Here is a 16,767-nt window from a genome sequence, read left to right as displayed (position 1 = left end):
TCCCTCAACAGTCTAATGGTCGTTTACACCTGGATCAGAAAGAGAGAGAGTTGGCCTGCAGGTAATCCTTGAAAAGTACCTCTTCCGGGAATCTTCCGACTGTCTTCTCCTAGGGACCCTTGCAGCGGCGGAAGAAAGGAAGTGGGCATTTGGAACTCTCCATAACATAAACGAGCTCTTCCTGGAAAGCGGGGATTTCTTGGTGACCTGAACTCCTTTAACTTTGCGCAGTGGCAGTATCGTAGCCCATGAGGTTTAACCGAGGCGTGATTATTGCTAATTGAAAACTTTTCCCAATACCCCGCCATGATGACTTGAAATACAGTCAGCATTGGCAATTTTTGTTGGTCTCTCAGGAGGCTTAATTCATGGTATGCAAATGACAGAAAATTAGCTCCTCCCAGTGGTGGAAAATAACTCTTGCTTCCCTCAACAGTCTAATGGTCGTTTACACCTGGATCAGAAAGAGAGAGAGTTGGCCTGCAGGTAATCCTTGAAAAGTACCTCTTCCAGGAATCTTCCGACTGTCTTCTCCTAGGGACCCTTGCAGCGGCGGAAGAAAGGAAGTGGGCATTTGGAACTCTCCATAACATAAACGAGCTCTTCCTGGAAAGCGGGGATTTCTTGGTGACCTGAACTCCTTTAACTTTGCGCAGTGGCAGTATCGTAGCCCATGAGGTTTAACTGAGGCGTGATTATTGCTAATTGAAAACTTTTCCCAATACCCCGCCATGATGACTTGAAATACAGTCAGCATTGGCAATTTTTGTTGGTCTCTCAGGAGGCTTAATTCATGGTATGCAAATGACAGAAAATTAGCTCCTCCCAGTGGTGGAAAATAACTCTTGCTTCCCTCAACAGTCTAATGGTCGTTTACACCTGGATCAGAAAGAGAGAGAGTTGGCCTGCAGGTAATCCTTGAAAAGTACCTCTTCCGGGAATCTTCCGACTGTCTTCTCCTAGGGACCCTTGCAGCGGCGGAAGAAAGGAAGTGGGCATTTGGAACTCTCCATAACATAAACGAGCTCTTCCTGGAAAGCGGGGATTTCTTGGTGACCTGAACTCCTTTAACTTTGCGCAGTGGCAGTATCGTAGCCCATGAGGTTTAACCGAGGCGTGATTATTGCTAATTGAAAACTTTTCCCAATACCCCGCCATGATGACTTGAAATACAGTCAGCATTGGCAATTTTTGTTGGTCTCTCAGGAGGCTTAATTCATGGTATGCAAATGACAGAAAATTAGCTCCTCCCAGTGGTGGAAAATAACTCTTGCTTCCCTCAACAGTCTAATGGTCGTTTACACCTGGATCAGAAAGAGAGAGAGTTGGCCTGCAGGTAATCCTTGAAAAGTACCTCTTCCGGGAATCTTCCGACTGTCTTCTCCTAGGGACCCTTGCAGCGGCGGAAGAAAGGAAGTGGGCATTTGGAACTCTCCATAACATAAACGAGCTCTTCCTGGAAAGCGGGGATTTCTTGGTGACCTGAACTCCTTTAACTTTGCGCAGTGGCAGTATCGTAGCCCATGAGGTTTAACCGAGGCGTGATTATTGCTAATTGAAAACTTTTCCCAATACCCCGCCATGATGACTTGAAATACAGTCAGCATTGGCAATTTTTGTTGGTCTCTCAGGAGGCATAATTCATGGTATGCAAATGACAGAAAATTAGCTCCTCCCAGTGGTGGAAAATAACTCTTGCTTCCCTCAACAGTCTAATGGTCGTTTACACCTGGATCAGAAAGAGAGAGAGTTGGCCTGCAGGTAATCCTTGAAAAGTACCTCTTCCGGGAATCTTCCGACTGTCTTCTCCTAGGGACCCTTGCAGCGGCGGAAGAAAGGAAGTGGGCATTTGGAACTCTCCATAACATAAACGAGCTCTTCCTGGAAAGCGGGGATTTCTTGGTGACCTGAACTCCTTTAACTTTGCGCAGTGGCAGTATCGTAGCCCATGAGGTTTAACCGAGGCGTGATTATTGCTAATTGAAAACTTTTCCCAATACCCCGCCATGATGACTTGAAATACAGTCAGCATTGGCAATTTTTGTTGGTCTCTCAGGAGGCTTAATTCATGGTATGCAAATGACAGAAAATTAGCTCCTCCCAGTGGTGGAAAATAACTCTTGCTTCCCTCAACAGTCTAATGGTCGTTTACACCTGGATCAGAAAGAGAGAGAGTTGGCCTGCAGGTAATCCTTGAAAAGTACCTCTTCCGGGAATCTTCCGACTGTCTTCTCCTAGGGACCCTTGCAGCGGCGGAAGAAAGGAAGTGGGCATTTGGAACTCTCCATAACATAAACGAGCTCTTCCTGGAAAGCGGGGATTTCTTGGTGACCTGAACTCCTTTAACTTTGCGCAGTGGCAGTATCGTAGCCCATGAGGTTTAACTGAGGCGTGATTATTGCTAATTGAAAACTTTTCCCAATACCCCGCCATGATGACTTGAAATACAGTCAGCATTGGCAATTTTTGTTGGTCTCTCAGGAGGCTTAATTCATGGTATGCAAATGACAGAAAATTAGCTCCTCCCAGTGGTGGAAAATAACTCTTGCTTCCCTCAACAGTCTAATGGTCGTTTACACCTGGATCAGAAAGAGAGAGAGTTGGCCTGCAGGTAATCCTTGAAAAGTACCTCTTCCGGGAATCTTCCGACTGTCTTCTCCTAGGGACCCTTGCAGCGGCGGAAGAAAGGAAGTGGGCATTTGGAACTCTCCATAACATAAACGAGCTCTTCCTGGAAAGCGGGGATTTCTTGGTGACCTGAACTCCTTTAACTTTGCGCAGTGGCAGTATCGTAGCCCATGAGGTTTAACCGAGGCGTGATTATTGCTAATTGAAAACTTTTCCCAATACCCCGCCATGATGACTTGAAATACAGTCAGCATTGGCAATTTTTGTTGGTCTCTCAGGAGGCTTAATTCATGGTATGCAAATGACAGAAAATTAGCTCCTCCCAGTGGTGGAAAATAACTCTTGCTTCCCTCAACAGTCTAATGGTCGTTTACACCTGGATCAGAAAGAGAGAGAGTTGGCCTGCAGGTAATCCTTGAAAAGTACCTCTTCCGGGAATCTTCCGACTGTCTTCTCCTAGGGACCCTTGCAGCGGCGGAAGAAAGGAAGTGGGCATTTGGAACTCTCCATAACATAAACGAGCTCTTCCTGGAAAGCGGGGATTTCTTGGTGACCTGAACTCCTTTAACTTTGCGCAGTGGCAGTATCGTAGCCAATGAGGTTTAACCGAGGCGTGATTATTGCTAATTGAAAACTTTTCCCAATACCCCGCCATGATGACTTGAAATACAGTCAGCATTGGCAATTTTTGTTGGTCTCTCAGGAGGCATAATTCATGGTATGCAAATGACAGAAAATTAGCTCCTCCCAGTGGTGGAAAATAACTCTTGCTTCCCTCAACAGTCTAATGGTCGTTTACACCTGGATCAGAAAGAGAGAGAGTTGGCCTGCAGGTAATCCTTGAAAAGTACCTCTTCCGGGAATCTTCCGACTGTCTTCTCCTAGGGACCCTTGCAGCGGCGGAAGAAAGGAAGTGGGCATTTGGAACTCTCCATAACATAAACGAGCTCTTCCTGGAAAGCTGGGATTTCTTGGTGACCTGAACTCCTTTAACTTTGCGCAGTGGCAGTATCGTAGCCCATGAGGTTTAACCAAGGCGTGATTATTGCTAATTGAAAACTTTTCCCAATACCCCGCCATGATGACTTGAAATACAGTCAGCATTGGCAATTTTTGTTGGTCTCTCAGGAGGCTTAATTCATGGTATGCAAATGACAGAAAATTGGCTCCTCCCAGTGGTGGAAAATAACTCTTGCTTCCCTCAACAGTCTAATGGTCGTTTACACCTGGATCAGAAAGAGAGAGAGTTGGCCTGCAGGTAATCCTTGGAAAGTATCTCTTCCGGGAATCTTCCGACTGTCTTCTCCTAGGGACCCTTGCAGCGGCGGAAGAAAGGAAGTGGGCATTTGGAACTCTCCATAACATAAACGAGCTCTTCCTGGAAAGCGGGGATTTCTTGGTGACCTGAACTCCTTTAACTTTGCGCAGTGGCAGTATCGTAGCCCATGAGGTTTAACCGAGGCGTGATTATTGCTAATTGAAAACTTTTCCCAATACCCCGCCATGATGACTTGAAATACAGTCAGCATTGGCAATTTTTGTTGGTCTCTCAGGAGGCTTAATTCATGGTATGCAAATGACAGAAAATTAGCTCCTCCCAGTGGTGGAAAATAACTCTTGCTTCTCTCAACAGTCTAATGGTCATTTACACCTGGATCAGAAAGAGAGAGAGTTGGCCTGCAGGTAATCCTTGAAAAATACCTCTTCCGGGAATCTTCCGACTGTCTTCTCCTAGGGACCCTTGCAGCGGCGGAAGAAAGGAAGTGGGCATTTGGAACTCTCCATAACATAAACGAGCTCTTCCTGGAAAGCGGGGATTTCTTGGTGACCTGAACTCCTTTAACTTTGCGCAGTGGCAGTATCGTAGCCCATGAGGTTTAACCGAGGCGTGATTATTGCTAATTGAAAACTTTTCCCAATACCCCGCCATGATGACTTGAAATACAGTCAGCATTGGCAATTTTTGTTGGTCTCTCAGGAGGCTTAATTCATGGTATGCAAATGACAGAAAATTAGCTCCTCCCAGTGGTGGAAAATAACTCTTGCTTCCCTCAACAGTCTAATGGTCGTTTACACCTGGATCAGAAAGAGAGAGAGTTGGCCTGCAGGTAATCCTTGAAAAGTACCTCTTCCGGGAATCTTCCGACTGTCTTCTCCTAGGGACCCTTGCAGCGGCGGAAGAAAGGAAGTGGGCATTTGGAACTCTCCATAACATAAACGAGCTCTTCCTGGAAAGCGGGGATTTCTTGGTGACCTGAACTCCTTTAACTTTGCGCAGTGGCAGTATCGTAGCCCATGAGGTTTAACCGAGGCGTGATTATTGCTAATTGAAAACTTTTCCCAATACCCCGCCATGATGACTTGAAATACAGTCAGCATTGGCAATTTTTGTTGGTCTCTCAGGAGGCTTAATTCATGGTATGCAAATGACAGAAAATTAGCTCCTCCCAGTGGTGGAAAATAACTCTTGCTTCCCTCAACAGTCTAATGGTCGTTTACACCTGGATCAGAAAGAGAGAGAGTTGGCCTGCAGGTAATCCTTGAAAAGTACCTCTTCCGGGAATCTTCCGACTGTCTTCTCCTAGGGACCCTTGCAGCGGCGGAAGAAAGGAAGTGGGCATTTGGAACTCTCCATAACATAAACGAGCTCTTCCTGGAAAGCGGGGATTTCTTGGTGACCTGAACTCCTTTAACTTTGCGCAGTGGCAGTATCGTAGCCCATGAGGTTTAACTGAGGCGTGATTATTGCTAATTGAAAACTTTTCCCAATACCCCGCCATGATGACTTGAAATACAGTCAGCATTGGCAATTTTTGTTGGTCTCTCAGGAGGCTTAATTCATGGTATGCAAATGACAGAAAATTAGCTCCTCCCAGTGGTGGAAAATAACTCTTGCTTCCCTCAACAGTCTAATGGTCGTTTACACCTGGATCAGAAAGAGAGAGAGTTGGCCTGCAGGTAATCCTTGAAAAGTACCTCTTCCGGGAATCTTCCGACTGTCTTCTCCTAGGGACCCTTGCAGCGGCGGAAGAAAGGAAGTGGGCATTTGGAACTCTCCATAACATAAACGAGCTCTTCCTGGAAAGCGGGGATTTCTTGGTGACCTGAACTCCTTTAACTTTGCGCAGTGGCAGTATCGTAGCCCATGAGGTTTAACCGAGGCGTGATTATTGCTAATTGAAAACTTTTCCCAATACCCCGCCATGATGACTTGAAATACAGTCAGCATTGGCAATTTTTGTTGGTCTCTCAGGAGGCTTAATTCATGGTATGCAAATGACAGAAAATTAGCTCCTCCCAGTGGTGGAAAATAACTCTTGCTTCCCTCAACAGTCTAATGGTCGTTTACACCTGGATCAGAAAGAGAGAGAGTTGGCCTGCAGGTAATCCTTGAAAAGTACCTCTTCCGGGAATCTTCCGACTGTCTTCTCCTAGGGACCCTTGCAGCGGCGGAAGAAAGGAAGTGGGCATTTGGAACTCTCCATAACATAAACGAGCTCTTCCTGGAAAGCGGGGATTTCTTGGTGACCTGAACTCCTTTAACTTTGCGCAGTGGCAGTATCGTAGCCCATGAGGTTTAACCGAGGCGTGATTATTGCTAATTGAAAACTTTTCCCAATACCCCGCCATGATGACTTGAAATACAGTCAGCATTGGCAATTTTTGTTGGTCTCTCAGGAGGCATAATTCATGGTATGCAAATGACAGAAAATTAGCTCCTCCCAGTGGTGGAAAATAACTCTTGCTTCCCTCAACAGTCTAATGGTCGTTTACACCTGGATCAGAAAGAGAGAGAGTTGGCCTGCAGGTAATCCTTGAAAAGTACCTCTTCCGGGAATCTTCCGACTGTCTTCTCCTAGGGACCCTTGCAGCGGCGGAAGAAAGGAAGTGGGCATTTGGAACTCTCCATAACATAAACGAGCTCTTCCTGGAAAGCGGGGATTTCTTGGTGACCTGAACTCCTTTAACTTTGCGCAGTGGCAGTATCGTAGCCCATGAGGTTTAACCGAGGCGTGATTATTGCTAATTGAAAACTTTTCCCAATACCCCGCCATGATGACTTGAAATACAGTCAGCATTGGCAATTTTTGTTGGTCTCTCAGGAGGCTTAATTCATGGTATGCAAATGACAGAAAATTAGCTCCTCCCAGTGGTGGAAAATAACTCTTGCTTCCCTCAACAGTCTAATGGTCGTTTACACCTGGATCAGAAAGAGAGAGAGTTGGCCTGCAGGTAATCCTTGAAAAGTACCTCTTCCGGGAATCTTCCGACTGTCTTCTCCTAGGGACCCTTGCAGCGGCGGAAGAAAGGAAGTGGGCATTTGGAACTCTCCATAACATAAACGAGCTCTTCCTGGAAAGCGGGGATTTCTTGGTGACCTGAACTCCTTTAACTTTGCGCAGTGGCAGTATCGTAGCCCATGAGGTTTAACTGAGGCGTGATTATTGCTAATTGAAAACTTTTCCCAATACCCCGCCATGATGACTTGAAATACAGTCAGCATTGGCAATTTTTGTTGGTCTCTCAGGAGGCTTAATTCATGGTATGCAAATGACAGAAAATTAGCTCCTCCCAGTGGTGGAAAATAACTCTTGCTTCCCTCAACAGTCTAATGGTCGTTTACACCTGGATCAGAAAGAGAGAGAGTTGGCCTGCAGGTAATCCTTGAAAAGTACCTCTTCCGGGAATCTTCCGACTGTCTTCTCCTAGGGACCCTTGCAGCGGCGGAAGAAAGGAAGTGGGCATTTGGAACTCTCCATAACATAAACGAGCTCTTCCTGGAAAGCGGGGATTTCTTGGTGACCTGAACTCCTTTAACTTTGCGCAGTGGCAGTATCGTAGCCCATGAGGTTTAACCGAGGCGTGATTATTGCTAATTGAAAACTTTTCCCAATACCCCGCCATGATGACTTGAAATACAGTCAGCATTGGCAATTTTTGTTGGTCTCTCAGGAGGCTTAATTCATGGTATGCAAATGACAGAAAATTAGCTCCTCCCAGTGGTGGAAAATAACTCTTGCTTCCCTCAACAGTCTAATGGTCGTTTACACCTGGATCAGAAAGAGAGAGAGTTGGCCTGCAGGTAATCCTTGAAAAGTACCTCTTCCGGGAATCTTCCGACTGTCTTCTCCTAGGGACCCTTGCAGCGGCGGAAGAAAGGAAGTGGGCATTTGGAACTCTCCATAACATAAACGAGCTCTTCCTGGAAAGCGGGGATTTCTTGGTGACCTGAACTCCTTTAACTTTGCGCAGTGGCAGTATCGTAGCCAATGAGGTTTAACCGAGGCATGATTATTGCTAATTGAAAACTTTTCCCAATACCCCGCCATGATGACTTGAAATACAGTCAGCATTGGCAATTTTTGTTGGTCTCTCAGGAGGCATAATTCATGGTATGCAAATGACAGAAAATTAGCTCCTCCCAGTGGTGGAAAATAACTCTTGCTTCCCTCAACAGTCTAATGGTCGTTTACACCTGGATCAGAAAGAGAGAGAGTTGGCCTGCAGGTAATCCTTGAAAAGTACCTCTTCCGGGAATCTTCCGACTGTCTTCTCCTAGGGACCCTTGCAGCGGCGGAAGAAAGGAAGTGGGCATTTGGAACTCTCCATAACATAAACGAGCTCTTCCTGGAAAGCTGGGATTTCTTGGTGACCTGAACTCCTTTAACTTTGCGCAGTGGCAGTATCGTAGCCCATGAGGTTTAACCAAGGCGTGATTATTGCTAATTGAAAACTTTTCCCAATACCCCGCCATGATGACTTGAAATACAGTCAGCATTGGCAATTTTTGTTGGTCTCTCAGGAGGCTTAATTCATGGTATGCAAATGACAGAAAATTAGCTCCTCCCAGTGGTGGAAAATAACTCTTGCTTCCCTCAACAGTCTAATGGTCGTTTACACCTGGATCAGAAAGAGAGAGAGTTGGCCTGCAGGTAATCCTTGGAAAGTACCTCTTCCGGGAATCTTCCGACTGTCTTCTCCTAGGGACCCTTGCAGCGGCGGAAGAAAGGAAGTGGGCATTTGGAACTCTCCATAACATAAACGAGCTCTTCCTGGAAAGCGGGGATTTCTTGGTGACCTGAACTCCTTTAACTTTGCGCAGTGGCAGTATCGTAGCCCATGAGGTTTAACCGAGGCGTGATTATTGCTAATTGAAAACTTTTCCCAATACCCCGCCATGATGACTTGAAATACAGTCAGCATTGGCAATTTTTGTTGGTCTCTCAGGAGGCTTAATTCATGGTATGCAAATGACAGAAAATTAGCTCCTCCCAGTGGTGGAAAATAACTCTTGCTTCTCTCAACAGTCTAATGGTCATTTACACCTGGATCAGAAAGAGAGAGAGTTGGCCTGCAGGTAATCCTTGAAAAATACCTCTTCCGGGAATCTTCCGACTGTCTTCTCCTAGGGACCCTTGCAGCGGCGGAAGAAAGGAAGTGGGCATTTGGAACTCTCCATAACATAAACGAGCTCTTCCTGGAAAGCGGGGATTTCTTGGTGACCTGAACTCCTTTAACTTTGCGCAGTGGCAGTATCGTAGCCCATGAGGTTTAACCGAGGCGTGATTATTGCTAATTGAAAACTTTTCCCAATACCCCGCCATGATGACTTGAAATACAGTCAGCATTGGCAATTTTTGTTGGTCTCTCAGGAGGCTTAATTCATGGTATGCAAATGACAGAAAATTAGCTCCTCCCAGTGGTGGAAAATAACTCTTGCTTCCCTCAACAGTCTAATGGTCGTTTACACCTGGATCAGAAAGAGAGAGAGTTGGCCTGCAGGTAATCCTTGAAAAGTACCTCTTCCGGGAATCTTCCGACTGTCTTCTCCTAGGGACCCTTGCAGCGGCGGAAGAAAGGAAGTGGGCATTTGGAACTCTCCATAACATAAACGAGCTCTTCCTGGAAAGCGGGGATTTCTTGGTGACCTGAACTCCTTTAACTTTGCGCAGTGGCAGTATCGTAGCCCATGAGGTTTAACCGAGGCGTGATTATTGCTAATTGAAAACTTTTCCCAATACCCCGCCATGATGACTTGAAATACAGTAAGCATTGGCAATTTTTGTTGGTCTCTCAGGAGGCATAATTCATGGTATGCAAATGACAGAAAATTAGCTCCTCCCAGTGGTGGAAAATAACTCTTGCTTCCCTCAACAGTCTAATGGTCGTTTACACCTGGATCAGAAAGAGAGAGAGTTGGCCTGCAGGTAATCCTTGAAAAGTACCTCTTCCGGGAATCTTCCGACTGTCTTCTCCTAGGGACCCTTGCAGCGGCGGAAGAAAGGAAGTGGGCATTTGGAACTCTCCATAACATAAACGAGCTCTTCCTGGAAAGCGGGGATTTCTTGGTGACCTGAACTCCTTTAACTTTGCGCAGTGGCAGTATCGTAGCCCATGAGGTTTAACCGAGGCGTGATTATTGCTAATTGAAAACTTTTCCCAATACCCCGCCATGATGACTTGAAATACAGTCAGCATTGGCAAATTTTGTTGGTCTCTCAGGAGGCATAATTCATGGTATGCAAATGACAGAAAATTAGCTCCTCCCAGTGGTGGAAAATAACTCTTGCTTCCCTCAACAGTCTAATGGTCGTTTACACCTGGATCAGAAAGAGAGAGAGTTGGCCTGCAGGTAATCCTTGAAAAGTACCTCTTCCGGGAATCTTCCGACTGTCTTCTCCTAGGGACCCTTGCAGCGGCGGAAGAAAGGAAGTGGGCATTTGGAACTCTCCATAACATAAACGAGCTCTTCCTGGAAAGCGGGGATTTCTTGGTGACCTGAACTCCTTTAACTTTGCGCAGTGGCAGTATCGTAGCCCATGAGGTTTAACCGAGGCGTGATTATTGCTAATTGAAAACTTTACCCAATACCCCGCCATGATGACTTGAAATACAGTCAGCATTGGCAATTTTTGTTGGTCTCTCAGGAGGCTTAATTCATGGTATGCAAATGACAGAAAATTAGCTCCTCCCAGTGGTGGAAAATAACTCTTGCTTCCCTCAACAGTCTAATGGTCGTTTACACCTGGATCAGAAAGAGAGAGAGTTGGCCTGCAGGTAATCCTTGAAAAGTACCTGTTCCGGTAATCTTCCGACTGTCTTCTCCTAGGGACCCTTGCAGCGGCGGAAGAAAGGAAGTGGGCATTTGGCACTCTCCATAACATAAATGAGCTCTTCCTGGAAAGCGGGGATTTCTTGGTGACCTGAACTCCTTTAACTTTGCGCAGTGGCAGTATCGTAGCCCATGAGGTTTAACCGAGGCGTGATTATTGCTAATTGAAAACTTTTCCCAATACCCCGCCATGATGACTTGAAATACAGTCAGCATTGGCAATTTTTGTTGGTCTCTCAGGAGGCTTAATTCATGGTATGCAAATGACAGAAAATTAGCTCCTCCCAGTGGTGGAAAATAACTCTTGCTTCCCTCAACAGTCTAATGGTCGTTTACACCTGGATCAGAAAGAGAGAGAGTTGGCCTGCAGGTAATCCTTGAAAAGTACCTCTTCCGGGAATCTTCCGACAGTCTTCTCCTAGGGACCCTTGCAGCGGCGGAAGAAAGGAAGTGGGCATTTGGAACTCTCCATAACATAAACGAGCTCTTCCTGGAAAGCGGGGATTTCTTGGTGACCTGAACTCCTTTAACTTTGCGCAGTGGCAGTATCGTAGCCCATGAGGTTTAACTGAGGCGTGATTATTGCTAATTGAAAACTTTTCCCAATACCCCGCCATGATGACTTGAAATACAGTCAGCATTGGCAATTTTTGTTGGTCTCTCAGGAGGCTTAATTCATGTTATGCAAATGACAGAAAATTAGCTCCTCCCAGTGGTGGAAAATAACTCTTGCTTCCCTCAACAGTCTAATGGTCGTTTACACCTGGATCAGAAAGAGAGAGAGTTGGCCTGCAGGTAATCCTTGAAAAGTACCTCTTCCGGGAATCTTCCGACTGTCTTCTCCTAGGGACCCTTGCAGCGGCGGAAGAAAGGAAGTGGGCATTTGGAACTCTCCATAACATAAACGAGCTCTTACTGGAAAGCGGGAATTTCTTGGTGACCTGAACTCCTTTAACTTTGCGCAGTGGCAGTATCGTAGCCCATGAGGTTTAACCGAGGCGTGATTATTGCTAATTGAAAACTTTTCCCAATACCCCGCCATGATGACTTGAAATACAGTCAGCATTGGCAATTTTTGTTGGTCTCTCAGGAGGCTTAATTCATGGTATGCAAATGACAGAAAATTAGCTCCTCCCAGTGGTGGAAAATAACTCTTGCTTCCCTCAACAGTCTAATGGTCGTTTACAACTGGATCAGAAAGAGAGAGAGTTGGCCTGCAGGTAATCCTTGAAAAGTACCTCTTCCGGGAATCTTCCGACTGTCTTCTCCTAGGGACCCTTGCAGCGGCGGAAGAAAGGAAGTGGGCATTTGGAACTCTCCATAACATAAACAAGCTCTTCCTGGAAAGCGGGGATTTCTTAATGACTTGAACTCCTTTAACTTTGCGCAGTGGCAGTATCGTAGCCCATGAGGTTTAACCGAGGCGTGATTATTGCTAATTGAAAACTTTTCCCAATACCCCGCCATGATGACTTGAAATACAGTCAGCATTGGCAATTTTTGTTGGTCTCTCAGGAGGCATAATTCATGGTATGCAAATGACAGAAAATTAGCTCCTCCCAGTGGTGGAAAATACCTCTTGCTTCCCTCAACAGTCTAATGGTCGTTTACACCTGGATCAGAAAGAGAGAGAGTTGGCCTGCAGGTAATCCTTGAAAAGTACCTCTTCCGGGAATCTTCCGACTTTCTTCTCCTAGGGACCCTTGCAGCGGCGGAAGAAAGGAAGTGGGCATTTGGAACTCTCCATAACATAAACGAGCTCTTCCTGGAAAGCGGGGATTTCTTGGTGACCTGAACTTCTTTAACTTTGCGCAGTGGCAGTATCGTAGCCCATGAGGTTTAACCGAGGCGTGATTATTGCTAATTGAAAACTTTACCCAATACCCCGCCATGATGACTTGAAATAGAGTCAGCATTGGCAATTTTTGTTGGTCTCTCAGGAGGCTTAATTCATGGTATGCAAATGACAGAAAATTAGCTCCTCCCAGTGGTGGAAAATAACTCTTGCTTTCCTCAACAGTCTAATGGTCGTTTACACCTGGATCAGAAAGAGAGAGAGTCGGCCTGCAGGTAATCCTTGAAAAGTACCTCTTCCGGGAATCTTCCGACTGTCTTCTCCTAGGGACCCTTGCTGCGGCGGAAGAAAGGAAGTGGGCATTTGGAACTCTCCATAACATAAACGAGCTCTTCCTGGAAAGCGGGGATTTCTTGGTGACCTGAACTCCTTTAACTTTGCGCAGTGGCAGTATCGTAGCCCATGAGGTTTAACCGAGGCTTTATTATTGCTAATTGAAAACTTTTCCCAATACCCCGCCATGATGACTTGAAATACAGTCAGCATTGGCAATTTTTGTTGGTCTCTAAGGAGGCTTAATTCATGGTATGCAAATGACAGAAAATTAGCTCCTCCCAGTGGTGGAAAATAGCTCTTGCTTCCCTCAACAGTCTAATGGTCGTTTACACCTGGATCAGAAAGAGAGAGAGTTGGCCTGCAAGTAATCCTTGAAAAGTACCTCTTCCGGGAATCTTCCGACTGTCTTCTCCTAGGGACCCTTGCAGCGGCGGAAGAAAGGAAGTGGGCATTTGGAACTCTCCATAACATAAACGAGCTCTTCCTGGAAAGCGGGGATTTCTTGGTGACCTGAACTCCTTTAACTTTGCGCAGTGGCAGTATCGTAGCCCATGAGGTTTAACCGAGGCGTGATTATTGCTAATTGAAAACTTTTCCCAATACCCCGCCATGATGACTTGAAATACAGTCAGCATTGGCAATTTTTGTTGGTCTCTCAGGAGGCTTAATTCATGGTATGCAAATGACAGAAAATTAGCTCCTCCCAGTGGTGGAAAATAACTCTTGCTTCCCTCAACAGTCTAATGGTTGTTTACACCTGGATCAGAAAGAGAGAGAGTTGGCTTGCAGGTAATCCTTGAAAAGTACCTCTTCCGGGAATCTTCCGACTGTCTTCTCCTAGGGACCCTTGCAGCGGCAGAAGAAAGGAAGTGGGCATTTGGAACTCTCCATAACATAAACGAGCTCTTCCTGAAAAGCGGGGATTTCTTGGTGACCTGAACTCCTTTAACTTTGCGCAGTGGCAGTATCGTAGCCCATGAGGTTTAACCGAGGCGTGATTATTGCTAATTGAAAACTTTTCCCAATACCCCGCCATGATGACTTGAAATACAGTCAGCATTGGCAATTTTTGTTGGTCTCTCAGGAGGCTTAATTCATGGTATGCAAATGACAGAAAATTAGCTCCTCCCAGTGGTGGAAAATAACTCTTGCTTCCCTCAACAGTCTAATGGTCGTTTACACCTGGATCAGAAAGAGAGAGAGTTGGCCTGCAGGTAATCCTTGAAAAGTACCTCTTCCGGGAATCTTCCGACTGTCTTCTCCTAGGGACCCTTGCAGCGGCGGAAGAAAGGAAGTGGGCATTTGGAACTCTCCATAACATAAACGAGCTCTTCCTGGAAAGCGGGGATTTTTTGGTGACCTGAACTCCTTTAACTTTGCGCAGTGGCAGTATCGTAGCCCATGAGGTTTAACCGAGGCGTGATTATTGCTAATTGAAAACTTTTCCCAATACCCCGCCATGATGACTTGAAATACAGTCAGCATTGGCAATTTTTGTTGGTCTCTCAGGAGGCTTAATTCATGGTATGCAAATGACAGAAAATTAGCTCCTCCCAGTGGTGGAAAATAACTATTGCTTCCCTCAACAGTCTAATGGTCGTTTACACCTGGATCAGAAAGAGAGAGAGTCGGCCTGCAGGTAATCCTTGAAAAGTACCTCTTCCGGGAATCTTCCGACTGTCTTCTCCTAGGGACCCTTGCAGCGGCGGAAGAAAGGAAGTGGGCATTTGGAACTCTCCATAACATAAACGAGCTCTTCCTGGAAAGCGGGGATTTCTTGGTGACTTGAACTCCTTTAACTTTGCGCAGTGGCAGTATCGTAGCCCATGAGGTTTAACCGAGGCGTGATTATTGCTAATTGAAAACTTTTCCCAATACCCCGCCATGATGACTTGAAATACAGTCAGCATTGGCAATTTTTGTTGGTCTCTCAGGAGGCATAATTCATGGTATGCAAATGACAGAAAATTAGCTCCTCCCAGTGGTGGAAAATACCTCTTGCTTCCCTCAACAGTCTAATGGTCGTTTACACCTGGATCAGAAAGAGAGAGAGTTGGCCTGCAGGTAATCCTTGAAAAGTACCTCTTCCGGGAATCTTCCGACTGTCTTCTCCTAGGGACCCTTGCAGCGGCGGAAGAAAGGAAGTGGGCATTTGGAACTCTCCATAACATAAACGAGCTCTTCCTGGAAAGCGGGGATTTCTTGGTGACCTGAACTCCTTTAACTTTGCGCAGTGGCAGTATCGTAGCCCATGAGGTTTAACCGAGGCGTGATTATTGCTAATTGAAAACTTTACCCAATACCCCGCCATGATGACTTGAAATACAGTCAGCATTGGCAATTTTTGTTGGTCTCTCAGGAGGCTTAATTCATGGTATGCAAATGACAGAAAATTAGCTCCTCCCAGTGGTGGAAAATAACTCTTGCTTCCCTCAACAGTCTAATGGTCGTTTACACCTGGATCAGAAAGAGAGAGAGTTGGCCTTCAGGTAATCCTTGAAAAGTACCTGTTCCGGGAATCTTCCGACTGTCTTCTCCTAGGAACCCTTGCAGCGGCGGAAGAAAGGAAGTGGGCATTTGGCACTCTCCATAACATAAACGAGCTCTTCCTGGAAAGCGGGGATTTCTTGGTGACCTGAACTCCTTTAACTTTGCGCAGTGGCAGTATCGTAGCCCATGAGGTTTAACCGAGGCGTGATTATTGCTAATTGAAAACTTTTCCCAATACCCCGCCATGATGACTTGAAATACAGTCAGCATTGGCAATTTTTGTTGGTCTCTCAGGAGGCTTAATTCATGGTATGCAAATGACAGAAAATTAGCTCCTCCCAGTGGTGGAAAATAACTCTTGCTTCCCTCAACAGTCTAATGGTCGTTTACACCTGGATCAGAAAGAGAGAGAGTTGGCCTGCAGGTAATCCTTGAAAAGTACCTCTTCCGGGAATCTTCCGACTGTCTTCTCCTAGGGACCCTTGCAGCGGCGGAAGAAAGGAAGTGGGCATTTGGAACTCTCCATAACATAAACGAGCTCTTCCTGGAAAGCGGGGATTTTTTGGTGACCTGAACTCCTTTAACTTTGCGCAGTGGCAGTATCATAGCCCATGAGGTTTAACCGAGGTGTGATTATTGCTAATTGAAAACTTTTCCCAATACCCCGCCATGATGACTTGAAATACAGTCAGCATTGGCAATTTTTGTTGGTCTCTCAGGAGGCTTAATTCATGGTATGCAAATGACAGAAAATTAGCTCCTCCCAGTGGTGGAAAATAACTCTTGCTTCCCTCAACAGTCTAATGGTCGTTTACACCTGGATCAGAAAGAGAGAGAGTTGGCCTGCAGGTAATCCTTGAAAAGTACCTCTTCCGGGAATCTTCCGACTGTCTTCTCCTAGGGACCCTTGCAGCGGCGGAAGAAAGGAAGTGGGCATTTGGAACTCTCCATAACATAAACGAGCTCTTCCTGGAAAGCGGGGATTTTTTGGTGACCTGAACTCCTTTAACTTTGCGCAGTGGCAGTATCGTAGCCCATGAGGTTTAACCGAGGCGTGATTATTGCTAATTGAAAACTTTTCCCAATACCCCGCCATGATGACTTGAAATACAGTCAGCATTGGCAATTTTTGTTGGTCTCTCAGGAGGCTTAATTCATGGTATGCAAATGACAGAAAATTAGCTCCTCCCAGTGGTGGAAAATAACTATTGCTTCCCTCAACAGTCTAATGGTCGTTTACACCTGGATCAGAAAGAGAGAGAGTCGGCCTGCAGGTAATCCTTGAAAAGTACCTCTTCCGGGAATCTTCCGACTGTCTTCTCCTAGGGACCCTTGCAGCGGCGGAAGAAAGGAAGTGGGCATTTGGAACTCTCCATAACATAAACGAGCTCTTCCTGGAAAGCGG

At 45.9% G+C, this 16,767-nt stretch overlaps 39 non-coding genes across 39 annotated transcripts; all 39 read left to right on the top strand.

Annotated features, from left to right (window-relative positions):
* The first annotated feature begins 219 nt into the window (after positions 1 to 219).
* On the top strand, positions 220 to 360 carry LOC142305230 (U4 spliceosomal RNA). The gene has a single exon (XR_012753855.1). It is a non-coding gene; the product is annotated as a U4 spliceosomal RNA (small nuclear RNA).
* A 284-nt stretch (positions 361 to 644) lies between these two features.
* LOC142304519 (U4 spliceosomal RNA) lies at positions 645 to 785 on the top strand. The gene has a single exon (XR_012753177.1). It is a non-coding gene; the product is annotated as a U4 spliceosomal RNA (small nuclear RNA).
* A 284-nt stretch (positions 786 to 1,069) lies between these two features.
* On the top strand, positions 1,070 to 1,210 carry LOC142305229 (U4 spliceosomal RNA). The gene has a single exon (XR_012753854.1). It is a non-coding gene; the product is annotated as a U4 spliceosomal RNA (small nuclear RNA).
* A 284-nt stretch (positions 1,211 to 1,494) lies between these two features.
* Positions 1,495 to 1,635, top strand: LOC142305228 (U4 spliceosomal RNA). The gene has a single exon (XR_012753853.1). It is a non-coding gene; the product is annotated as a U4 spliceosomal RNA (small nuclear RNA).
* A 284-nt stretch (positions 1,636 to 1,919) lies between these two features.
* On the top strand, positions 1,920 to 2,060 carry LOC142305225 (U4 spliceosomal RNA). Its single transcript, XR_012753851.1, has one exon. It is a non-coding gene; the product is annotated as a U4 spliceosomal RNA (small nuclear RNA).
* A 284-nt stretch (positions 2,061 to 2,344) lies between these two features.
* LOC142304518 (U4 spliceosomal RNA) lies at positions 2,345 to 2,485 on the top strand. The gene has a single exon (XR_012753176.1). It is a non-coding gene; the product is annotated as a U4 spliceosomal RNA (small nuclear RNA).
* Positions 2,486 to 2,769: 284 nt separating this feature from the next.
* On the top strand, positions 2,770 to 2,910 carry LOC142305224 (U4 spliceosomal RNA). Its single transcript, XR_012753850.1, has one exon. It is a non-coding gene; the product is annotated as a U4 spliceosomal RNA (small nuclear RNA).
* A 284-nt stretch (positions 2,911 to 3,194) lies between these two features.
* On the top strand, positions 3,195 to 3,335 carry LOC142305215 (U4 spliceosomal RNA). The gene has a single exon (XR_012753841.1). It is a non-coding gene; the product is annotated as a U4 spliceosomal RNA (small nuclear RNA).
* Positions 3,336 to 3,619: 284 nt separating this feature from the next.
* On the top strand, positions 3,620 to 3,760 carry LOC142304596 (U4 spliceosomal RNA). The gene has a single exon (XR_012753251.1). It is a non-coding gene; the product is annotated as a U4 spliceosomal RNA (small nuclear RNA).
* Positions 3,761 to 4,044: 284 nt separating this feature from the next.
* LOC142305223 (U4 spliceosomal RNA) lies at positions 4,045 to 4,185 on the top strand. Its single transcript, XR_012753849.1, has one exon. It is a non-coding gene; the product is annotated as a U4 spliceosomal RNA (small nuclear RNA).
* A 284-nt stretch (positions 4,186 to 4,469) lies between these two features.
* Positions 4,470 to 4,610, top strand: LOC142305222 (U4 spliceosomal RNA). Its single transcript, XR_012753848.1, has one exon. It is a non-coding gene; the product is annotated as a U4 spliceosomal RNA (small nuclear RNA).
* A 284-nt stretch (positions 4,611 to 4,894) lies between these two features.
* Positions 4,895 to 5,035, top strand: LOC142305221 (U4 spliceosomal RNA). The gene has a single exon (XR_012753847.1). It is a non-coding gene; the product is annotated as a U4 spliceosomal RNA (small nuclear RNA).
* A 284-nt stretch (positions 5,036 to 5,319) lies between these two features.
* On the top strand, positions 5,320 to 5,460 carry LOC142304517 (U4 spliceosomal RNA). The gene has a single exon (XR_012753175.1). It is a non-coding gene; the product is annotated as a U4 spliceosomal RNA (small nuclear RNA).
* A 284-nt stretch (positions 5,461 to 5,744) lies between these two features.
* Positions 5,745 to 5,885, top strand: LOC142305220 (U4 spliceosomal RNA). Its single transcript, XR_012753846.1, has one exon. It is a non-coding gene; the product is annotated as a U4 spliceosomal RNA (small nuclear RNA).
* A 284-nt stretch (positions 5,886 to 6,169) lies between these two features.
* Positions 6,170 to 6,310, top strand: LOC142305219 (U4 spliceosomal RNA). The gene has a single exon (XR_012753845.1). It is a non-coding gene; the product is annotated as a U4 spliceosomal RNA (small nuclear RNA).
* A 284-nt stretch (positions 6,311 to 6,594) lies between these two features.
* On the top strand, positions 6,595 to 6,735 carry LOC142305218 (U4 spliceosomal RNA). The gene has a single exon (XR_012753844.1). It is a non-coding gene; the product is annotated as a U4 spliceosomal RNA (small nuclear RNA).
* A 284-nt stretch (positions 6,736 to 7,019) lies between these two features.
* LOC142304515 (U4 spliceosomal RNA) lies at positions 7,020 to 7,160 on the top strand. The gene has a single exon (XR_012753174.1). It is a non-coding gene; the product is annotated as a U4 spliceosomal RNA (small nuclear RNA).
* Positions 7,161 to 7,444: 284 nt separating this feature from the next.
* Positions 7,445 to 7,585, top strand: LOC142305217 (U4 spliceosomal RNA). Its single transcript, XR_012753843.1, has one exon. It is a non-coding gene; the product is annotated as a U4 spliceosomal RNA (small nuclear RNA).
* A 284-nt stretch (positions 7,586 to 7,869) lies between these two features.
* LOC142305203 (U4 spliceosomal RNA) lies at positions 7,870 to 8,010 on the top strand. The gene has a single exon (XR_012753830.1). It is a non-coding gene; the product is annotated as a U4 spliceosomal RNA (small nuclear RNA).
* A 284-nt stretch (positions 8,011 to 8,294) lies between these two features.
* Positions 8,295 to 8,435, top strand: LOC142304595 (U4 spliceosomal RNA). The gene has a single exon (XR_012753250.1). It is a non-coding gene; the product is annotated as a U4 spliceosomal RNA (small nuclear RNA).
* Positions 8,436 to 8,719: 284 nt separating this feature from the next.
* On the top strand, positions 8,720 to 8,860 carry LOC142305216 (U4 spliceosomal RNA). Its single transcript, XR_012753842.1, has one exon. It is a non-coding gene; the product is annotated as a U4 spliceosomal RNA (small nuclear RNA).
* A 284-nt stretch (positions 8,861 to 9,144) lies between these two features.
* LOC142305214 (U4 spliceosomal RNA) lies at positions 9,145 to 9,285 on the top strand. The gene has a single exon (XR_012753840.1). It is a non-coding gene; the product is annotated as a U4 spliceosomal RNA (small nuclear RNA).
* Positions 9,286 to 9,569: 284 nt separating this feature from the next.
* On the top strand, positions 9,570 to 9,710 carry LOC142304574 (U4 spliceosomal RNA). Its single transcript, XR_012753230.1, has one exon. It is a non-coding gene; the product is annotated as a U4 spliceosomal RNA (small nuclear RNA).
* A 284-nt stretch (positions 9,711 to 9,994) lies between these two features.
* Positions 9,995 to 10,135, top strand: LOC142304565 (U4 spliceosomal RNA). The gene has a single exon (XR_012753222.1). It is a non-coding gene; the product is annotated as a U4 spliceosomal RNA (small nuclear RNA).
* Positions 10,136 to 10,419: 284 nt separating this feature from the next.
* Positions 10,420 to 10,560, top strand: LOC142305251 (U4 spliceosomal RNA). The gene has a single exon (XR_012753876.1). It is a non-coding gene; the product is annotated as a U4 spliceosomal RNA (small nuclear RNA).
* A 284-nt stretch (positions 10,561 to 10,844) lies between these two features.
* Positions 10,845 to 10,985, top strand: LOC142305213 (U4 spliceosomal RNA). Its single transcript, XR_012753839.1, has one exon. It is a non-coding gene; the product is annotated as a U4 spliceosomal RNA (small nuclear RNA).
* Positions 10,986 to 11,269: 284 nt separating this feature from the next.
* LOC142304514 (U4 spliceosomal RNA) lies at positions 11,270 to 11,410 on the top strand. The gene has a single exon (XR_012753173.1). It is a non-coding gene; the product is annotated as a U4 spliceosomal RNA (small nuclear RNA).
* Positions 11,411 to 11,694: 284 nt separating this feature from the next.
* LOC142305212 (U4 spliceosomal RNA) lies at positions 11,695 to 11,835 on the top strand. The gene has a single exon (XR_012753838.1). It is a non-coding gene; the product is annotated as a U4 spliceosomal RNA (small nuclear RNA).
* A 284-nt stretch (positions 11,836 to 12,119) lies between these two features.
* On the top strand, positions 12,120 to 12,260 carry LOC142305210 (U4 spliceosomal RNA). Its single transcript, XR_012753837.1, has one exon. It is a non-coding gene; the product is annotated as a U4 spliceosomal RNA (small nuclear RNA).
* A 284-nt stretch (positions 12,261 to 12,544) lies between these two features.
* On the top strand, positions 12,545 to 12,685 carry LOC142304543 (U4 spliceosomal RNA). The gene has a single exon (XR_012753200.1). It is a non-coding gene; the product is annotated as a U4 spliceosomal RNA (small nuclear RNA).
* Positions 12,686 to 12,969: 284 nt separating this feature from the next.
* Positions 12,970 to 13,110, top strand: LOC142304733 (U4 spliceosomal RNA). The gene has a single exon (XR_012753384.1). It is a non-coding gene; the product is annotated as a U4 spliceosomal RNA (small nuclear RNA).
* A 284-nt stretch (positions 13,111 to 13,394) lies between these two features.
* Positions 13,395 to 13,535, top strand: LOC142305209 (U4 spliceosomal RNA). Its single transcript, XR_012753836.1, has one exon. It is a non-coding gene; the product is annotated as a U4 spliceosomal RNA (small nuclear RNA).
* Positions 13,536 to 13,819: 284 nt separating this feature from the next.
* LOC142305208 (U4 spliceosomal RNA) lies at positions 13,820 to 13,960 on the top strand. The gene has a single exon (XR_012753835.1). It is a non-coding gene; the product is annotated as a U4 spliceosomal RNA (small nuclear RNA).
* A 284-nt stretch (positions 13,961 to 14,244) lies between these two features.
* LOC142305207 (U4 spliceosomal RNA) lies at positions 14,245 to 14,385 on the top strand. The gene has a single exon (XR_012753834.1). It is a non-coding gene; the product is annotated as a U4 spliceosomal RNA (small nuclear RNA).
* Positions 14,386 to 14,669: 284 nt separating this feature from the next.
* Positions 14,670 to 14,810, top strand: LOC142305206 (U4 spliceosomal RNA). The gene has a single exon (XR_012753833.1). It is a non-coding gene; the product is annotated as a U4 spliceosomal RNA (small nuclear RNA).
* Positions 14,811 to 15,094: 284 nt separating this feature from the next.
* On the top strand, positions 15,095 to 15,235 carry LOC142305250 (U4 spliceosomal RNA). The gene has a single exon (XR_012753875.1). It is a non-coding gene; the product is annotated as a U4 spliceosomal RNA (small nuclear RNA).
* A 284-nt stretch (positions 15,236 to 15,519) lies between these two features.
* LOC142305205 (U4 spliceosomal RNA) lies at positions 15,520 to 15,660 on the top strand. Its single transcript, XR_012753832.1, has one exon. It is a non-coding gene; the product is annotated as a U4 spliceosomal RNA (small nuclear RNA).
* A 284-nt stretch (positions 15,661 to 15,944) lies between these two features.
* Positions 15,945 to 16,085, top strand: LOC142305287 (U4 spliceosomal RNA). The gene has a single exon (XR_012753910.1). It is a non-coding gene; the product is annotated as a U4 spliceosomal RNA (small nuclear RNA).
* Positions 16,086 to 16,369: 284 nt separating this feature from the next.
* LOC142305204 (U4 spliceosomal RNA) lies at positions 16,370 to 16,510 on the top strand. The gene has a single exon (XR_012753831.1). It is a non-coding gene; the product is annotated as a U4 spliceosomal RNA (small nuclear RNA).
* The last annotated feature ends 257 nt before the right edge of the window (positions 16,511 to 16,767 follow it).

The sequence above is a fragment of the Anomaloglossus baeobatrachus genome, chromosome 4, assembly GCF_048569485.1.
Source record: "Anomaloglossus baeobatrachus isolate aAnoBae1 chromosome 4, aAnoBae1.hap1, whole genome shotgun sequence".
Lineage (NCBI taxonomy): Eukaryota > Metazoa > Chordata > Amphibia > Anura > Aromobatidae > Anomaloglossus > Anomaloglossus baeobatrachus.
The sequence above is the reverse complement of the archived record's forward strand: the minus strand, read 5'-3'. Positions and strand labels throughout refer to the sequence as shown.